The following is a 20,745-nucleotide window of genomic DNA, read 5'->3' as shown; positions in this document are numbered from 1 at the left end:
CTCAGTCTCAACAAATGTTCACGCGTCGTAGAAGGGACCCAGTGGGAAGTAACTAAATTACAGGGGAAGTTTCCCCCATACTGTTCTTATGGTAGTGAATAAGTCTCATGAGATCTAATGGTTTTACAAGGTGAACACCCTCTCGCTTGGTTCTCATTCTCTCTTGTCTGCTACCATGTAAGAGCCTTCTGCCATGGTTGTGACGCCCCTTCATCCACATGAAACTGTGAGTCCATTAAACCCCTTTCTTTATAAATTACCCAGTCTCTGGTATGTCTTTATTAGCAGGATGCAAACAGACTAATACAGGTGGCAAGCTAGCAAATCCTCTAGGCGGATTACCGACGATCAGGGCAACACACCCCATCCTTGAAATGGACACAAGGCACACGGTCTCATCGGGCTCTCCAGGAAAGATCAACACACAAGCCCAACTCTTCGTGAGACATAACTGAGAAGGAAATACATTCTAAAATCTTCAGCCAACAAAGTGAGCATCCTGGTGTCCTATGTTTCCCCCAGCACAACTCTGGGGTTACCGGACTCCCTTTGTCAACTTCTGCCCACTACATCTGGAGTACTCTAAGGGCAAGGTCCACATCGCATTCACAGTTACAGATTCAGGGCCGCAGTAGGCAGGCATTTTAATACATGGGTATTGTATGAATGCATCCCCTCCTCAATGAACATCTCATTAGAGCTACCAGCAGTACAACTGAGCCTAGTGTTGTCAAAATTACCAAAGTAGATAACCTAGTATTACTTAAATTGCCCAGTAAAATAAAAGTTACAAGAAGTTGTGTAGACAGCCAGGTATAATAATGCTTATACAAACTAAAATTTAAGAACCATTAAAGGGAGAAACAAAAGGGAAGTCTAGGCAGGTGGCTAGACATTCTAATCATTATGCCTTCCAAAGTCACTATCAAATCCCAGGAGGTAGGTAAAGAATGGGCGGAGAATGCTATACTGTTCCCGCTTGCCTGCTGGCTTGACTTTATTCCATTCCAAAAATACGGCAATTGTTTCATGTTTAATACTAAGATTCTATCACCTCGATATGCACATTAAATGGCATGTTTATAGTTGACTGAATTAAATGAGAAAGAGGAATCACTTCTTCTTCTAGAGTTAGGTACTGAAGTCTGCATAGCAGTTAACATCTGACTCTATCACCCATGAACAAGCCCACTCTTCTACTAAATGTCTCCCTAGCTTTGGGTGGCATTTTGAAGACAACGGAGAGAAATCACTTTGATTCCCACCTAGAAGCTCATCTCTCTACACATTGTTCTATGCCCGAAGTTCAACGCACCTCTTGCTGTAGTCTCTTAAAGATGTTACATGTCTACAGGTTTTTCCATACAGCATAATTAATTCTTTGGGTTCCACAAAGCTCCCAAATATCTGATCACTTTTGTTTTTTCTGAGTTTCCCATTTGGTTTTAGTTTTGGGTGCCTGCAATGGCTTTGAACCCTTTAATGCTCTTTCTAGTCTTTCTGTTGCACAGTGAACCCTACTGAGAAAAAAATTAAGCCTGTAAGGCCATTCCTGCAGAAGCTGTGTGTTGGGGAAACGAATACACTTGCCCTGGTGAACCGTGTGTCCCCTCCCCCACTGCACTCACAAGCCCAACAGATGGGCCAGTGGAGGCCAGGGCAGATCAATGGGTGATAAACACCAAACAGCTGGAGAAACGATCTGCTTCCACTCCTCAACCCCTTGCTTCCTCCCCAGGAAAGCTGTCCTCTGCCCCGCTAACAGTCATTATCCACTGATGATGGATAATGGGTTTATAATGATGATGGGGATAGTGGGAAGGGAGCTGTTCATCTCATATTTTTAATGTTGAGTTGTCTCTGATAGAAAAAGACATAAACCACATTTTCCTCTTGCATTACGTTAGTCAGAAAGGGAAAAGGCTTCAGGAGGCTCATCCACTGAAAGCAGCCTTCCCTCTTGGCCCTGCTGTCTTCCTAGAGCCCTCTAGTCTTCATTTTTTTTTTTTTTTTTTGAGACAAAGTCTCACTCTATCGCCCAGCCTGGAGTGCAGTGGCGCAATCTCAGCTCACTGCAACCTCCGCCTCCCGGGTTCAAGCAATTCTCCTGCCTCAGCCTCCCGAGTAGTTGAGATTACAAGCAGACACCACCCTGCCTGGCTAATTTTTGCATTTTTAGTAGAGACGGGGTTTCACCATGTTGGCGAGGCTGGTCTCGAACTCCTGACCTCAGGTGATCCGCCTGCCTCGGCCTTCCAAAGTACTGGGATCACAGGCATGAGCCACCACACCCGGCCTAGTCTTCACTTTTGACAACACTGCCCTGCATGATACACTGAACCTCAGCAGGGGCCACTGAAACAGGCTTTGGGTAAAAGTTTTGCTCTTCTCTTCTTTGTGCTACCATCCTTCTTATGCCAGACAGACTGAAATTCTCAATACCTTTGGTGTCTAGGTCAAAGAATACATGAAGCCAACGGTGCTGTCAGCTGACATTCAGGATGTTACGAGTGTCCAGGTTTGCTGAAGCCAGTCTTTGTTTCCCATGGGAGCAGCAGTGGTGGGCACGTGTCCTCCAACCTGCCCTACACTGGAGGGTCTGGATGGATGGGTACATGGTGCGGGGGTCATTTCAGGTTCCTGTATCAGGGACCTGATGGCCATTCTGAAAACAGCCCAGGGCCAAAGAGGAAGTTTGCAGCTTCAGAAATGAGGGAACACGGTGTGTTCAGAACAGAACATACAAGCACTCAGCAGAAAGAGAATAAACAGAAAAGGAAATCGCGTGTGGAGGCTCAATATTTCATTTTCTGTATACGCTGTTGACAAAAGCTATGTATGCTAATCTTAGCAACAATTCAGCCCATTCACTTGACAGGTGGGGAAATGTGCTATTAGCTATGGTTGGCTTGCAATATAATGGAAACTTGCAGAGAAAAATCTTTGCTTTCCCAGTGTCTGGCATTGATATCATGGAGGCTAGGGGACAGCTGCCAGAAGGAGTGGCGGGCAGGAGCCCAGAGCAGGCATGCGGCTGGGCACCATAGACACACACTTTACTCACTCTTCTTCACAGCCCTGACTGACAGGTGTTATTTGCAGTAAATTAATGAAGATACTAAATATTAGCTAGTTTAAATGACTTCCTTCAAATCCTTAAACCCTCTCAGGGCGATAGATGCCTCTTTAGTATGAGAACTGTTAAAGGTGAATTGTGTCCCCCCTCAAAATTTGTATGTTCAAATCCTAACTCCCAGTACCTCAGAATGTGGCTGTATTTGGAGACAGGACCCTGAAAGTAGTAAGGTAAAATTAGGTCTTCAGGCCGGGCCCTAACACAGTGTGTTTGTCTGTTATCCTTATAAGAGGAGGAAATTTGAACACAGAAGGTACAGAGGGAAGACCATCTGAGGACACAGGGAGAAGACAGCCATCTGTAAGCCAAGGAAAAAGCCCTCAGAAGGAACCAAGACTGATAACACCTTGTTCTCTGACTTCCAGCTTCCGCAACAGTGAGAAAACCCTTTTCTGTTAGTTAAGCCCCCGCGACTGTGGTACTTTTTTAATGGCAGCCCTAGCAATCGAATAAACCACCAAAGACAGAATGCGTCAAAGAAGAGCCTGATGATTTGATACAAAGAAGCTTAAAAACTTCTGAATTCCAAAAACCTTCATAAAAATTGAGAGTGTTCGCTTCAGCAGCATATATACTAAAACTGGAACAACAGAGAGGATTAGTGTGACCCCTGTGTAATTTTTATATATTGAAGTATGTATTTTAAAAATTTAAAGACGAAAAACAATCTGAAAAAAAATTTACAATAAACGTCATCCAACCTAGTATAAATACCCTTAATAAGGATCTCATAAATTTATTTGTTAGCTGGGCACAGTCGCTCGCGCCTGTAATCCTAACACTTGTGGGGACGAGGCGGGGGGATCACTCCAGGCCGGGAGTTCTTGCTCTGCTGGGGATGAAGCTGAAGCTGCAGCCATGCTCTATGGGGAAAGTCATCCGCAACAGGAAAGAATGAGGCAAGGAGAAGCTAAGACAAGTCAAGAGGAAAACATTCAAAAGGGAACAAGGACAGGACGCCTAGCTATGTTCAGTTTCTGTCGAGTTTTCCTTCACTTTTCCTTCAGTTCTCTGAACTACCCTAATATCCTTCCTAGATAGACAAACTAATGAATTCCTCATTATGCTAAGTAAGCTTGAGTTCAGTTTCTGTCACTTACAATTGAAAAACTCCTAATACATCAACCTAACCATATCTGTTTACTGCCCTGAGTGCCAAACTTGTCATTAAATGACTGGAAGGCAAAACAGACTGAAGTTACACACTCTAACCTTGCAATCAAGAGGAAATGATCTTTTGCTCCCCAATTCTAGAGCTTCATATAGCTGCAAGTCCACATCTGTGACCTAGCGCTCAGCACCTAGGCTCTGCCTTTCCTCTGTGGGACTGCTACCAGAAGTCACACATGGACTGCACTAGTTTTACTCTGGCATTTCCCACACAGCACCGCTTCTCTGAGTTATTTATAAATGCAATGCAAAAAGAGGATTCTTCGAAAACACTGAATGGAATAATATCTAATAACTAGTTCATGTACCATATACTTTTCAAGACAATTTTATGAATTAGGTACCATTACCAGCCTGTTTCACAGACAAGCAAACCAAGATGTAAAGACATTAGGTATCTTGCCCAAAGTCGCACATCCACGTATGGAACCCAGCCAGAATGTAATCTACATGTCTGATTTGATAAGCTCATGTTTGTAACAACTATGCCATTTTCTTTTAATAGAGACGAAGTCTCACTATGTTACCGGGTCTTGAACTCCTGAACTTAAGCGATACTTCTTGCTGCAGCCTCCCAAAGTACTGGGATTGCAGGCATAAGCTGGGTTCTATGCCATTCTTTTGAAATAGTTTCCTTTACTGCAGACTTCTCAGGGACTTTAATGTAACACGTGTTCTATGAAATGTCCATATGCAATCTACAGTATTTCCCAAATGTATCTGGTCCAGGAAACTTTTTTTTTATAAAATATCTTGTGGCACAGGTTTCTCATAGGCCATACTTGGAGACTATTTGCCTCTTCGGCTGCTCAGAAAGAAAGAATCGCTGAATAGACTTAGCCAGGAATGTAATGGAAAGTGGCAGAGAAAACTTTCCGTTAGTCCCGTATTGAATTATCATCACCTGCATCTATGGGCTTGTCTCCAGGAAAGTAGCCCAATTCTTTTGAGTAACTCTTTCCAACTCACAGAGAACAGTAAAAATTCTATTAACTGCAGCTTCTACCGTGCAAAGCAACAGAATGATAAACAGTAAAAGAAACAGAATACTTGCATTTGTAATCATTTGAACATCTCATTTCCTGCTTTAAATCTGTAGATGGTGACTTGGGACCTCTAGGATATAAACCTTTCACAGCCTGCATCCAGGTACCACCGGTGCATCTTCCCCCACCCAACGAGTCCCTGCTCCCCAAACCCCACGCAGTTGCAATGGCTTTGTAAGTCAGACATGGAAAACTGGTTCTACCTTAAGACTGTCAATGATCAATTTGCGGCGGCGGCTGCTGGTGGCCCTGCGTGAAGAAGGAACCCCCAGCCTAAATCAGGATAATCCTCCAGCTAGCTATGGTCTGGGTGAAGGACTAGAGAACTTGAGACAAATGTTTGCAGTATCTCTTCTCAATTCATAAATGGCTTGCCATTTCCTGAGCCTGCCAAGGTCCTCTGTGTCCAGAATTGGTGGGTTCTTGGTCTCGCTGACTTCAAAAATGAAGCCGCACACCCTCGCGGTCAGTGTTACAGTTCTTAAAGATGGTATTTCCAGAGTTTGTTCCTTCAGCTGTTCAGATGTGTCTGGAGTTTCTTCCTACTGGTGGGTTTGCGGTCTCGCTGGCTTCGGGAGTAAAGCTGCAGACCTTTGCCGTGACTGTTACAGCCCTTAAAGGTGGCACGTCTGGAGTCCTTCTTTCCTCCCGTGGTTATCGATGGCTTCAGGAATGAAGCTGCAGACCTTCACCGTGAGTATCACAGCCTATAAAAGCAGTGCGAACCCAAACAGCCAGCAGCGGCAAGATTTACTGTAATGAGCAAAAGACCCACAGCTCCACGCAGCCAAATGCGACCCCAGTTGCAGCTGCTAATGCAGCGTGGCCTGCTTTTATTCCCTTATCTGGCCCCACCCACATCCTGCTGATTGGTCCATTTTACAGAGAGCTGATTGGTCCACTTTACAGAGAACTGATTGGTCCGTTTTACAGAGAGCTGACTGGTCCGTTTTGACAGTGCTGATTGGTGCATTTACAATCCTTTAGCTAGACACAAAAGTTCTCCAAGTCCCCACTCGACCCAGAAGCCCAGCCAGCTTCACCTCTCGCTTTCACCCTGTCTTTGTTCATAATGTTCTCTCTACCTCCAATGTCCTTTCCTTCCCTTGGGTCTGCTTCAAAAATTCCCACCTAGATTTCAATGCCTATCTCACGCGCCAGCTCCTATTAAAGATTTCCCTTACCTCACAGCCTCCTGTGCTATAAGTAACTGCCCTGAATCTGTCTTCTTAGGTGCTTACAATGACCTACCAGAGCACTTTTCCACACCTTATCTTATTTGTTTATATGAGTTCCCTGAGGGTAGGCCTCATATCTTATTCATCTTTGTTGCTCCAGACCTGATCAGACAGCATGGTAAAGAGCAGCTCGATATTTTTCAGACAAGTGAATTAATAAATGAACCACTCTTTCCTTAAAACCAAATTCAGAGATTAAAATTATAAATGTGAAGGATTACTCAAGCCAATGATGCTTTTTTAAAATCCAGAATTCCTTGCACAGAAAACCTTCCGGCATTTCTTCAAGCAGCAGCTATTCATTTGTTCCCACTGGACAGAAATAGAAAGGGAGCTGCTGAGAGGTGAGAGCAGGGTCTATTCCAGATTCCTTTTCCTCCTGGAAAAAATCTTTCAAAAACAGGATGAGACCTGAGCTGAGCCACTAGCTCTCTTTCCTTCACTCCAAGCTCTCTTGCACTTTGGGAATCAGCATTTCAACTGGAAAGTTCATCATTTTGCAAACTAATGCACACACTTCCTCCCTTGTTCTGGTTTTCTGGATATTTGCTTTTCAAATTCCTTTTCAGCTGTTGTAATGCCAGTGGCTGCTCCCTTCCTCCCAGCAAGCCCTGTCACTTGGTGATGTGTGCAGACAGTCCCCAGTGAGGAGGCAAGGCTCGAGCTCAGTTCCCTATCGCAGAACCCAGACTAGAGGCCACAGGAAGTGCTGGAGCATTTCCACCATCCTGTGAGCCAAACATTCAAAGTTTCCAAACCTGCTGATCAAAAAACAATATGTGAAACTTCTTTCTCCAGCCCTCTCTCCAGCAACAGCAGAGCTCTAACTGCTACCCCTAAGAAATTTGATTGCATCACATTATCAGTGAAGGCCCCTGCAGAACTCTGGGCTGTGCCTCCACTGGGTTTCACCTGACAACCCTCATACACAGAATTAGTCATTCTGATGCATAATGCAATGCCACATGGCTGCCTCACACGGAATACCATTAGGCTCGGCCTTTTTCTCCCGGCCTGGGGTCCTTATTCCCAGAAGAGCACAGACTTGTATGAGGTCTCTGGGGTCAGTTGTTGGCCTGGATGTTAATCCTGGTTCACTCACATTGAAAATGCTGTGACTCGGGCCGGGCACAGTGGCTCACACCTATAATCCCAGCACTTTGGGAGGCTGAGGTGGGCAGATGACCTGAGGTCGGGAGTTTGAGACCAGCCTGACCAACATGGAGAAACCTCGTCTCTACTAAAAATACAAAATTAGCCGGGCGTAGTGGCACATGCCTGTAATCCCAGCTACTCGGGAGGATGAGGCAGGAGAATCGCTTGAACCTGGGAGGCAGAGCTTGCGGTAAGCTGAGATCGTGCCATTGCACTCCAGCCTGGGCAACAAGAGCTAAACTCTGTCTCAAAAAAAAACAAAATAGAAAACGCTGTGACTCTGGACAAGTTACACAACATGCTGAGCCTCTCAGTATCCTCATCTGTGAAACTGGAATGACAGTGGTACTTTTCTCATGGGATTATTATGAAGATAAATTATCTATAAAGCAATTAGAGTAGTGCCTGACCTGGTATTATTATTTGCCAGACATGGGGTAGCTGAATACATAAAACTGAGGAAACACATCTGTAGTCCAGTCTCGTGAAACACACACAGGCCATACTGCATGAGAATTCCTTTTGCTGTAAACATCATAACCGAATTGGACAAACAGCTACGGTACTAGGAAGGAAATAATAACTTCACCTTAAGTTCAGGGAGTTTTTTAGATTTGAAGTTTTGAGGGCGTACAGAAGATTCCAGGTGAATGATTGTGTTGACAGAAATCGGAGAGGGGAAAGTTAGGGTAAGATTCTGGAAGGATTGACCTACATTGCAAAGGCAGGAAGTCACAGAGAATTGCCTGAGCAGATGCCCTGATGGAAAATAAGAGAACTATTTTCTCTCCTGACCACAGGTCTAGTCCTCTAGGAAAGTTCTCTGAGTACACGAAGGTGACCGGGAGTCAACTTGTCCTAAATCCTTTCTCCCCAAGGAGAACCAGATGTCATCTTGAGTTATGAGGCAGCTGAGTGCTTTAAGAGGGCCTACAGGCGAGCCTCTGTACAGAGGGGGATCTGCTCCACTATTACCGCACAACTTCCCCAACTGTATGTTCTTCCAGCCTTGCAGAGTGACAACTATCCTTTTCTGTCTAATCCTCCCAGCAAATATTCAGAGGGTAGTGTTGGGGCTTAGCAAACAATCAATACCCCAAAGTATGGAGCTTTGACATGCTGAGTACTCTGAACTAAAGAAGACTGGAAGGTGCCAGAACCAAGGTCTCTCTGACCTCTACTGCTCTCCTTTCTCCCATCTCTCTTTCACCGCTGAAGCAACTCATAAAAAACAAAATTCCGTGGTGTCTATGTGCCACATTTTCTTAATCCAGTCTATCATTGATAGGCATTTGGGTTGGTTCCAAGTCTTTTTTATTGTGAACAGTGCTGCAATAAACATACACATGCATGTGTCTTTATAGTAGATTGATTTATAATCCTTTGGGTATATACCCAGTAATGGGATCGCTGGGTCAAATGGTATTTCTGGCTCCAGATCCTTGATGAATCACCACACTGTCTTCCACAGTGGTTGAACTAATTTACACTCCCACCAACAGTGTAAAAGTGTTCCTGTTTCTCCAAAGGATGAGTTCATGTTGTTTGCAGGGACATGGATGAAGCTGGAAACCATTATTCTCAGCAAACTAACACAGGAACAGAAAACCAAACACCGCATGTTCTCACTCATAAGTCGGAGTTGAACAATGAGAACACATGGACACAGGGAGGGGAATATCACACACCAGGGCCTGTGTGATAGGGGAGTGATGGCATTAGCATAAATACCTAACATAGATGAGGGGTTGATGGGAGCAGCATACCACCATGGCATGTGTACACCTAAGTAACAAACCTGCACATTCTGCACATGTATCCCAGAACTTAAAGTACAATTAAAAAAAAAAAAAAAGAAAAGAAAAGAAAAATGATCAAGGGATAGGAAGACAAATTCACAAAATTCCTTTAAGCATTAACTTATGTTAATGAAAGAATAATAAATACAAAGAAAAAATTCCTCTTCCACAAGGTAGGTCATAGAAACTAGAACCTCTCTCCCCCAAAGTAAACCATGAAACCTATGAAGGTCACTCTCTTCCTTCTCCCCCAAGACCCTTTTTCCAGAGGGATCCTGCCCTATATCCAGGAGGAAGAAATGCTACACAGAGAGGCCAATAAGAATCTGAACCAACAGCCCTTGCTGAGGTTCCTCCTCGGTCATGTTGCCATTACGTCACACCCTTTGTCCAATCATAGTTCTACATGGCTGTCCATTCTATATCAAGCCTAAGCAATAAGAATAGTTATGAGACTCTGTTTCTGGGGCTTTGGGTCTTCATTTCTGGGGCTTTTGGTCTTCGTTTCTGAAGGCTCTCATGTCATATAAAACTTTGATTAAATAAATGTGTTATGCTTTTCACTTGCTAACCTGTCTTTGGTTTCAGGAGTGTCAACAGTGGCCCACATGATGGTTGAACACAGGCATCACACTATCACACACTGATAGTAGGCATGATTCACCTGGGGCCTAATGAGCTTTGCTGGCGAGACCTCAGCCCAGCTGCCCCCCAGAAACTGTGGTTTTAGTGGAGACTAAGACACAGTGATTACTCAGCTGCATTCCAAAGGTTGTCTTATCATGGCTCTAAACAGCAGAACCTCAAATGTTTCTCAGGAAAGATGCAGTTAAAAAACAAATTTCCCCCATTTTCAGGGTGGTAGATATTTTACCTCTCTAGTTATTAGCCACAACGCTACCCTCACTAGTAAGACAAACAAACCTATAGATTTTTTTCCTTCTCATCTCTTTCACCTTAGGAGGCTCTGCCAAAACTCCCTGGATTTTATGATACAAGTCTCTTCCTTCTAGTTTTTATCTGAGCTCCCTCACAAGTTTGTTGCAGTTTGATTTAAGATAAAACAGTCAGGGCACATGCTATCAGCATGGCCATACGGCCACACTGTGAGAGCTTTTCACACAAACATCAAGATGATAGTGGAGCCAGTGGGCCATGCTTAAGAACAAGAAGGCTTGTTCCTCTGCTCAAATGCATAGAGAAGTAAGCTCTGAGGTGTTAAATGGCAGTCCATGGTGCATATTTGGGGGGAAAGTGGTATGTGGTTCTATTCTGAAAGCCAGTATTATTGATTACATCCTAGTGTTGCTGATCTGCTCACTGGTATCCCAAGGATAACATTCTGAATGAATTGTTTTTTTCATGCTCATTTTCCCTTCAAGTTAGCCTGGGCAGAGAGCTTCCCCACAGCCTGTCTGCACTCCCTGGGAAATGATCAGATTAAAAGCTGGTAAGAGGAAAATAGAGAAACTTCCAACCCTGTGTTGGTAGTTTGCTAATTTCATAGTTCTGAAAATTTACTTTGATTTCTCCTCTAGCCTCTATTAACAGGATGCTGATAATTTCAAATGCTTTGTATCTGCATTCAGTTCTAGCAAACTTGGAACTCAACTTGCTAATATCCGCTTTGACAAGGACTCTATTGTGCCATAACCAAACTAATGACAATAAAAACAAGTACACAAACACCAACACACAAACCCCTAGCTAGACTGATGAAGGCAATTGTGAAAAAAATTAGAGAAGGCCATCTTGCATCTTATCATTTTACTATTACAATATACTTTGCCTTACCCAGAAAAATACCAGATATTATAAACCCATGTGGAACACTTGAGTTCTGCTGACAAGTCTGGTAATGGGTATAGAGTCTGGGGCCCAATTATCTGAGGTGTGAATTTGATGAGTAAGTTTAAAGAAAACCAGATTCCACTGGACACCTAAGAATCTTACTTTTCTTGACCTTTCAAATCAAGGTCAACTCATACAAACTTTATAGAGGAAAGATGGGGGAAAAAAAGAGAACAGGCTATGGAGACAGACAGACCTGGATTGGAATGTAAAAGCAGGTAATGTGTTAAGCCCGGCCACAAGCTGACCGGATTTGCATTTTACCTTTGCCTGCATGAGGAACACACTGGCATGGGGCAAGGATGACAGGGGTAGGTTGGTAAGAAAGTGACTGATGGCAGTGACTTGGGCTGGGGTGGTCGTGGAGACAGAAAAGGTGATGGATTTATAAGCTATTTAAAAAATCAAAACAATTGATAATAGACAAACAGGGAGAAGCTGGAGTCACTGATGACCCAGGATTATGACTTCTGTAACAGAATAGGTGGTGATGTCATTTCTGAGATAGGACTACTCCAAAGAGAAGATGGACTCTTGGCCAATTTGTTGACCAGTAACAAGGCAATGGGTGTAGAGACTCATCTGGAGGAACCAGTGGTAAAGTCCAAGCCGTCAGTGCCAAATACAACCTTCCTACTCACTTCTTCCTTGCAGGACTATCTGCTTTACTGCAGATCACATAAAAAAATGCACAGTCATTTTCTCCTAATAAGCAGGAAGGCAGCAGAGTACAGCAGTTAACAGCCACTGATTGGACTCTGACTGTCTGTATTCTAATCCTAGTTTCACTACCTCCTAGCCTTGTGGCTTTGGGAAAATTCTTCTCTGTGCCTCAGTTTACTCAACTGTAAAATGGAGAAAACCATAGCACCTATGTCAATAGTTTCTTAGGATGAGTACTAAAATAACTGTAATAGCCAACACACCTAGGTAACTTACCCTGTGCCAGGTACCCTATTAAACAGTTAATATAAATTAACACATTCAGCCCTCACAACAGCCCTGTGACAAAGACGCTCTCATAATCCCCACCCTAAACATGGGTAGATGGAGTCACTGAGGAAACCGGTCACTCATTTGGCTAGTCAGCAATCTAGCCCATCCGCAGTGTTCTCAACCGTTACCCTAAACGTCCTTGGACCTTAACAGGCACAATGCTTAGAGCAGCGCCTGGCACCGAGTAAGAGCCAGCCAACATTATCCCTGACTCTGAAAGTCACATCCCGGCTGGTTCACAAGGAAGACAAAGGCTTTATGCACTTTTCCATCAGTGATCATGGTCACACCTTTCCACCTTGTACTTGTGTAATACTGACTGCGACACAGTGAACTTGCTTCTGACTTTGACTCTGTGGACAGGAATCAGTTATGGCCTGAGATTTTCAGGCTCCACAAAGACTCCATTCTTGATGCTGTGATAGAAGCTGCAATTTGACACTACCTCTGAGAGTCAGCTCTGCAGGAAAAATACCCCCTGGCTCGGATCATAATTTCCGGTCTGGTAAAACGGGGATCTCTTCGTGACCTACAAGCTTTTACCTTTTCACTTCATGAATGGATAAACTTTGTGTGAGTTGAATACACTCCCCCTCCCCTTAGAGAAAGAACAGAGAGATTCTTTTATAAGCAGATAACGTGATTTTATTTCCACTAACAAGGAATAATCTTAATTGACATCTTGCTCTGTCAGAGTACAGCCTCAGAACAAGTACTCAAAACTGAAAGAATCACTTTTTGGTAACAGACCCCAGCATTTAATGAGCTTATTGTGGCAAAGAACCTACATAGCAAATCAATTCACTCAGGTATAAGAGAGTTCACTGGGAAGTTACACGGCTTAAAGTGAAAGTTTATGAAACTTAACTGAGATTTAAAAAAGAAAAAAAAAAAGGTTGACATTTCAAACATCTACATAAAGTTTTTCTAGGTAAAAATTAGTTCAGTCACACACTTAAAAGACAAAACTCTAGGGGTCCAACAGATACATAACTTTTTGGAGAAAAATCTAGAATCTGCCTGTGGGTTGGCCTTGGTACACCCAGGAGGAGATGAAGTGGCTGCCTATTCAGAGGTGGGATTAAATTAGGCTCCTCACATTTCAAAGATTTCAACCCAGTACTCAGCCCAACTGAGTAGTAAGGTCTGTGTGGTTTTCAGTAACTGCAACGTGTAAAGAGAAATTGTGCTCTGCCCCCTTATCAGTAAGTCTAACACTGAATTAACTGCCATCCACAAAGGTGGCGTCTACATCGTTCTCAGGAAAATGTTATAAAAACGTTAAGATTAAAGAATAGAAAATAGTTTAATAATTTATGGCAAAACTATGAGATAGAATAAGAGTCATTTTTTAAAAATGACATTAAAATACAAGTGACACTGGACAATATTCACAACATATTTTCAATGACTCATTTACATCCATTGACATTTGAATATTAATAAGTATTTACTTCAGGACACACTCATGATGATGATAAAAACTTAGAACAACTAGAATTCTTATACATTGCTGACAAATAGTAAGACTTTGAAAAACGGTTTGGTCCATTTTTAATAATATTAAATACACATTTATCATATGACACAGCAATTCTACTCTTAGGGATTTACCTAAGAGAAATGAAAACAAAGATAGGTGTATGAATGTTCATAACAACTTTATTCATAAAAGCCAAAAGCTCAAAACAACTCAAATGTCCATCAATCGATGAAAAAACAAAACGTCATCCATATAATGGAAGACTACTCAGCAATAAAAAAGAATAAACTCCTGATACACATAACAATAGAAGTAAATCCGGAGTGAATTATGCTGAGTCAGATACTGGCACACTCTAGTTTATGGGCCAAATCCAGCCCTCTCAAAGTTTTATTGGAACAAAGCTACACCCATTCAGTACACATTTCATACTACCAACAGCAGAGCTGAGTAGGTAGATCCTACAAAGACCATACCACCTGTAAGCCTAAAATATTTACTATCTGAATCTTTATAGAAAATGTTTACCAATCTCTATGCTAAATAAAAGAAGTCAGTTATAAAAGACCACATACTGTATGATTCCATTTCTAGAAAATTCTAGAAAAGGCAAAATTATATTGATAGAAAGCATATCATCTGGGCACAGTGGTTCACGCCTGTAATTCCAGCACTTTGGGAGGCCAAGGCCGGCAGATGGCTTGAACTCAGGAGTTCAAAACCAGCCTGGGCAACATGGAGAAACCCTGTCTCTATAAAAAATACAAAAAAAATTAGCCAGGCGTGGTAGGACACACCTGTAAGTCCCACCTACTTGGGAGGCTGAGGTGGGAGGACCTCTTGAGCCCAGGAGGTGGAGGTTGCAGTGAGCAGAGGTTGCACCACCACACTCCAGCCTGGGAGACAGAGATCCAGTCACACACACAAAAAGAAAGCCTATCAGTGGTTGCCAGGGGTGAGGTGGGAGCAGAGTCTGCAAGGGGGCACAAGGGAACTTTTTAGGGTGATGAAACTGGTCTATTTCTCTTATACAAGGTAGCACGAAGAAAATAAAAAATAAAATAAAGCTTTAAAATGGTCTGTTTTTTGACTGTGTTGTGATGGTTACATGACTACATACATTGGTCAAAATCACTAAATGAAAATTGATTTTATTGTACCTCAATAAAAATGTATATTATATATATATATATATATAAAATTTCTCCATTACATCCTTGTGCCAGGTATTGCCAGGTACTACCTCCTGCCAGGTATGCTTCCAGGTATTGGGCATAAGACATTGAAAACAAAACACAAAGTTTCTGCTCAGATGGTACAGTTATAATATGATGGGGCCTCCCACTGTCCCCCAGTGGACATCTGGCATGGGTAAAGCCTGTGGTAAGCCACTAGGACTTTAAGATTGCTTGGATCCACGGCAGAGTTTAGCCTAGACTAACTAATACAGGGCTCATTTTTGAGTCCTTGTCTTTCTTCAGACATTGTCTCTAGGTAGTCTCATCCAATACCATAGATACATTTTAAACGTATATCCTGAACCCAAACCAACCAACCTACCTTCCTTCCTTCCTTCCTTCCTTCCTCCCTCCCTCTCTCCCTCCATCAAATAGCCAACTGCCTACTTGACATAGCTACTTGGGTATCTCACAAGCATCTCAAATTTAACATATCAAAAACTGAACTCTTTCCTCCAGAAGCTATTTTTCCTTCAGATTCCTCACATTAGAAAATGGCTTTGTGGTACACCTTTACACCAGATTTCCTGCTTCCCCTCTTCTGAGCACTTGAGGGAACTGCACTTCTAGCCCTCTGGCAGGATAAGGTCACAGCCATATACATGACTCTTGTGGCTAAAGACATGTGAGTGGAAGTGACAGAGGCACTGGAGAGCCAGGTTCTCTCTTCCCTTGCCACAGTGAATTTGGTAGAACCTGAACTGATATGGAGGCAGACTAGACCACTGAGTTTGAGGACAGCTGCTCTGGAGGGTCACTTGGACTTATAGCAGATTTTGCAAGACTGCAAACTCTGTTGCTGTGGCCTGAAATGTTGAAGCCGCTGTTGCCACAGCATGAACTAGCCTCCTCTGAGGACTTCAGGGCCCTCTGACAACTTCAGGTGCTTGTGCCAGACCAAGGAGTCCTTCTTCACACTCCTTCTCCCTCCCCTCCATGTCCAGTCTACCACCAACTCAACCCTCACAAACATTCCCTAGGCCAAACTAACATTTCCCACCTGGGCTCTTGCAAGAGCCCTTAGATCTATTCTCCACATAGCCTCCAAAGTCGAAATCACAAAGACTTTCAAACACCTCCTCTGTTTAAATCCCTTCAATGGCTCCCCACTGCTCTCAAGCTCAAATCCAAAGCCTTTAACATGGCCCACAAAGGCCTGTGTGATCTAACCAGGGCCTATCTGTCCTGACCTCATACTGGGCATCCATCCATCTCTCTCTCCCTCGCCCCATTCCTCTCTCCTATCCCCATCCCACGTCAGTGGCTCCAGCCCTCTCTCAGTTGCCCAAACATGCCAAGCTCCTACCATGAAAGGTAGTCTCTCTTCCTCTCCATTTTTCCTTTCTACCCCCAGCTACTTGAAATCACTCTAAAGCATACCTACCTTCTTTCACTTCTCCCCTTTCATTTTTTGTTAGAAGGGGGAAAATAAATCTTGAATGTGCTTGTCTTTGAGTCAGAAGACAAGAGGATGAGCTATGAAGTTAAATTCTCAGAAATCACGTGACCATAAGATCTAAACATTGGTAGGAGTTGAAAGAGAAGGAAGACACCTCCAGGGCTTCAGAATCAGGGGACAGAAATTAAACCAAGTAACCAGAAAAACCGAAGAAGTCAGGGAAGGGTTCAGTAGAAAATCACACCCTAGGCCTAGAAGGACTCTAACCCCCTACAGCCACCACCACCCACTCTCACCCATGCTTCTTCATTTGACTAATGCAAATCCCTCCGGAATCCCTCTCTCCATTCAATTCTGACTAACACTCTACCAGGTCCTTAGGCCTCTCTGATATAAAGGAGTCCTCTCCCCACAGAAGTCAGACAATACTCCCCCACCATACCCCATCCCTGGGTCAATATAGGGGCAAAGGCTGACATGCTCTCAAGCAGGCCAAACTTCAATCCTCAATCAGAGTTTCCCTCAGAACCAAAGACTACAAGCAGTTTTCATCTATGCCTTTATTAATATAAAATGAGACTCCAGAGAGACACAGGGGACCCTCTCATGGTTGAGTGTATTCTGCCAAATATGTATTCTGCCAAATATGATGTTAAATCTACGACTAAAATTGTTCCCAGTTTCAGACAACAAGCAACAATATTGAAACATATTTATTCTTAAACTAGAGATCTCCTAAAGAGAGATTCACACTTGATCATTTTTGCTTTCACCTAAATACATAAATGTTCACCCAATGGGAGAAAGAGACTTCTTCACTTGTTTTCAAAACCTTTAACACATAGGAAAATGAGTTGTAGGTTCTAGAAGGCATACTTTAATGCTTTAATTCTGGCTTAATTTTTTTTTTCAGAATATTTACCTTCTGTAATTAAGATAGGGAAAAATTCAACTCAAAACCAAATTTCTTCTTCTTCTCATTTCACCATCTTAAAATTTGGCAAATTTTGCTTGAGAAGGAGAGCGAACTCGAGTGCTTTTGTGGACACATCCTGTTTTTCAGGCGCCAGACAGCTAAGGATATTGGCTTTTCTATCACCATTGATAGAAAGATAACACAAAAAGCGAATCCTATTGAAGGTGGGTCAGAAGCATCTTCTTAACAAAGCTCAGAATGTTTTCATAAACTCTTTGTGTCAAGGCACTTGGAAGCTGTTAACGATTCCTGGATGATGTCCAAAATGCCATTATATTTGACAGTCGTGAATGACTGTCATAACTGGAAAGGTTAGAAATGTGAGTGGGCTTTTTAGCTTTTATCAAACAGAAAGTTCCTCATCCCGACACATTTCCATCCGAGCCTGCCGAGAATGGGAACACAACGGTAGTTTTCCTGTCCGTTCCCACCAAATGGAAAACACAGCCGTCCCCTCTTACGGAAATAACTTCTAACACCAGGCCACCTTTCCACTTTGTGTTTTAAATTCTATGATGTGATCCTAAATTCTTGCAGTAATCAAAGGCTGTGAAACTTCAGAGTGAAGGGTCTTTCAAAAGGACACTGGAAAATAAAAGAGGTTGTTTTGCTGAGCACTGATCAATTCCCCAGCCGGCTGCAGGGGATCCTACTGAAGGATGGCCAAGATAAGAGTGGACCCAGGAGCTTCCGAGCTCCACAGAGTCAACCCTGTACCCAAGCTCCCTCTGGTTGGTGTGGACCAATACCAAAGTCACTGCAGGACAGAACGGGCAGCAGAACACCTGCTCAACAGTGGATCTGAGGAAGCTCTCCCGCTGGAAAAAGCAGAAAAGAAGTCTTCTTCTACCCAGCATGGGCGAAGCACCAGCTCTCAAACACCAACTACTCATCTCAGTCATTCTTTCTTATGACCAAAACTTTGATTTCAGCCATCATAGAAGCTCAAACCCAGGGTGAAAACAACACAGGAAAAAATGTGGCTTCTGAGGTAAAGTGGGGAGTTGAAGAACTAACCAATGCATTAATCAATGCAGACAATCTGAAAATTCTTCTTTCCTGAATAGTAGGTTCCTTTCTCTCAGTCACTTAAACAATTTTTCCAACTCACTACTTACTTTTTCAAGGCAGAGACATAGTAAAGTATTACCATAAGCGGCATTCTCCCTCCTGTATTGTCGTAGTATCAAACGTGTGCAGTGTTTTTAAGCTTCACAGGTATGAAAATGTAAAATGGCTAATATGAATTGTAGAACCTACTAGAGAGTACAGCCACTACATTGATATGAAAATATCTGATAGATGAATGCCCAAGATAAGATTTCACTTCCATTCACCACTTACAGGGACCTCTCCACCAACGAGGTTCCCAAGTTTATTAAAATGACCTAGAAGTTGTTTCTAAATTCTAAGTTGTTTCTAAAATCACATCATATTCAAAGGGACTAAAAGATGAGAAAGAAAATTCAGAAAGAATGCCCTGATTTTTACTCCTTGATTTCTATAGCATGTATTCTTCTACAAGACCAAGGAAGAAACTATCGCCATATCCTTTCGGTGGTCTCAAAAGAATATCCAGCATTTTTTTTTCTTCAGAGTTAAATTACCTTACATACAATAAAAATAAAAATTATTATTAATAATCATTTTATATCAGACTGTAGCATTAACTATTTCTCATATATTAAGAAAACAAACCACCCTTTCAACATCTAAATCACTTGATCACACATAGGGTCTTTGTGAGGAAGGTCAGCAAATACTGCTCTATAATCTCATTTTATCAACAGGGGATTGAAGCAAAGAAGTTAAGATCCAGTTCAAAATGAGATCCATTCCAATCTCCCAACACCTAGAGTTTAGAACAGGAGCACAAGCAAGACAAAGTTCTAGAGTCACACATGAATCATTTACACTTGGTTAAGTTAGATGTTTCTACCTGGAGAAGGAAGTCAGACTGAGAATCTCCCGTCCTCACACAATGAGCCTCTACCACAGAGGAAACTCAATGCTGGCTTATTCCTCTGTAATCTCCCCCTGGTAGCATCACCTCCCCACGTGGTGCAGTGAGCCAGGCCAACTTCAGCAATAGCATTCTCCAAACTCCTCTAAGGGAGAAAGAGAGATTCTGTATTCATTTCAAGAATATTAACAAGAAGCTTCTTCCCATCAATCACTGAGTTTGGAGATTCTGAGACAAGAGTGAAGACCAGGATGCATTGTTATTCCCAGAAATCAGATAACAGACTGATGAATTCTTTGAGAAAGTAAACAAAAATATTACGTGCCTCTAAAATATACTTACATAGTTTCATCACATCAATAAAAGCAAAATCTCTCTAATGAGGATCTTGCAAGTCCAGTATTTCCTGGCCTCTGTCTCTTTCTCTGTCCCCTACCAGTTTCTCCTGGCTTGTTCTCTTGTGACCACACCTGACTCCTTCAAGTTCCCCAGATTCACTACACTGTCATTCATCTGCTGTTCCTGAACTTCCCGCAGCTGACTTGCTCACTGTATTTGGGGCTCAGACCAAAGGTCATCTCCTCAGGGAAGCCTTTCCTAGGTAACCTAATGTCAGTAAAATGGGCACACACACATTCCTAGTCATCCCTCCCTCTCTTTATCTCTCCCACTCACTCCTTCACTCACCGCATCACTACCTTGCAATGCTACACACTGGCCTATGTGTTTATTGTCCTGATTCCACTCTGGAGAGTCAACTCTATGAGGGCAGGGATGTTTTCTTCATCATTTTACCTGTGGTCACATAGTATGCAATCAATGAATATCTGGCGAGTGAATAAGTGAATGAAGGAAGAAAAGGATCAGATTGGAAGGATACCACTGATTTCTTAGACACTTTAAGAAAATTCTTCGGGAGTACAGTGAAAAATAACAGGCTACAGGTGCAACTCGCTACGTGTGTGACATGGAAGACTACAGAAGACTAAGGAAGAAAGAATAGGTTAGTTAAGCATAGTGCAAATTGAATATCACCAATGTGTAGCAGGAAAAACTGGTGGACCTAAGACCAGCCACAGTTATGGAATCAGAATGCTCTAAGTCCCTACGAGAAACAAACAAACAAACAAAAGACACTGGAAACAATAATCCAAATGAGGTAATTTGTATGAAATTATTTTATAGCATATAAAGCAATCAGAAAATAAGTATATAGCAAGCATATATTACCTCCTCCTATCTTTCCCTCCTCACTAATTTCCACTGCAGACATCAAAAACAATCATGGGCCGGGC

At 42.7% G+C, this 20,745-nt stretch overlaps 1 protein-coding gene across 4 annotated transcripts in view; it reads right to left on the bottom strand.

Moving 5' to 3' along the window:
* Positions 1 to 20,745, bottom strand: part of ELMO1 (engulfment and cell motility 1) — a 597,137-nt gene that overhangs the window by 481,729 nt on the left and 94,663 nt on the right. Inside the window, exon 1 of one of the 4 annotated variants that reach the window (XM_011972896.1) lies at positions 5,556 to 6,189. The exons of the other annotated variants lie outside the window; for them this stretch is intronic. The gene's annotated coding sequence lies outside the window, so the exon portion shown is untranslated. Of the gene's footprint in view, positions 1 to 5,555; positions 6,190 to 20,745 lie in introns of those variants that run through there. 4 annotated transcript variants of the gene reach the window in all.

This window comes from Mandrillus leucophaeus, unplaced genomic scaffold (genome assembly GCF_000951045.1).
Source record: "Mandrillus leucophaeus isolate KB7577 unplaced genomic scaffold, Mleu.le_1.0 Scaffold100, whole genome shotgun sequence".
Classification (NCBI taxonomy): Eukaryota; Metazoa; Chordata; class Mammalia; order Primates; family Cercopithecidae; genus Mandrillus; species Mandrillus leucophaeus.
This window is presented reverse-complemented; position numbering and strand designations above follow the sequence as displayed.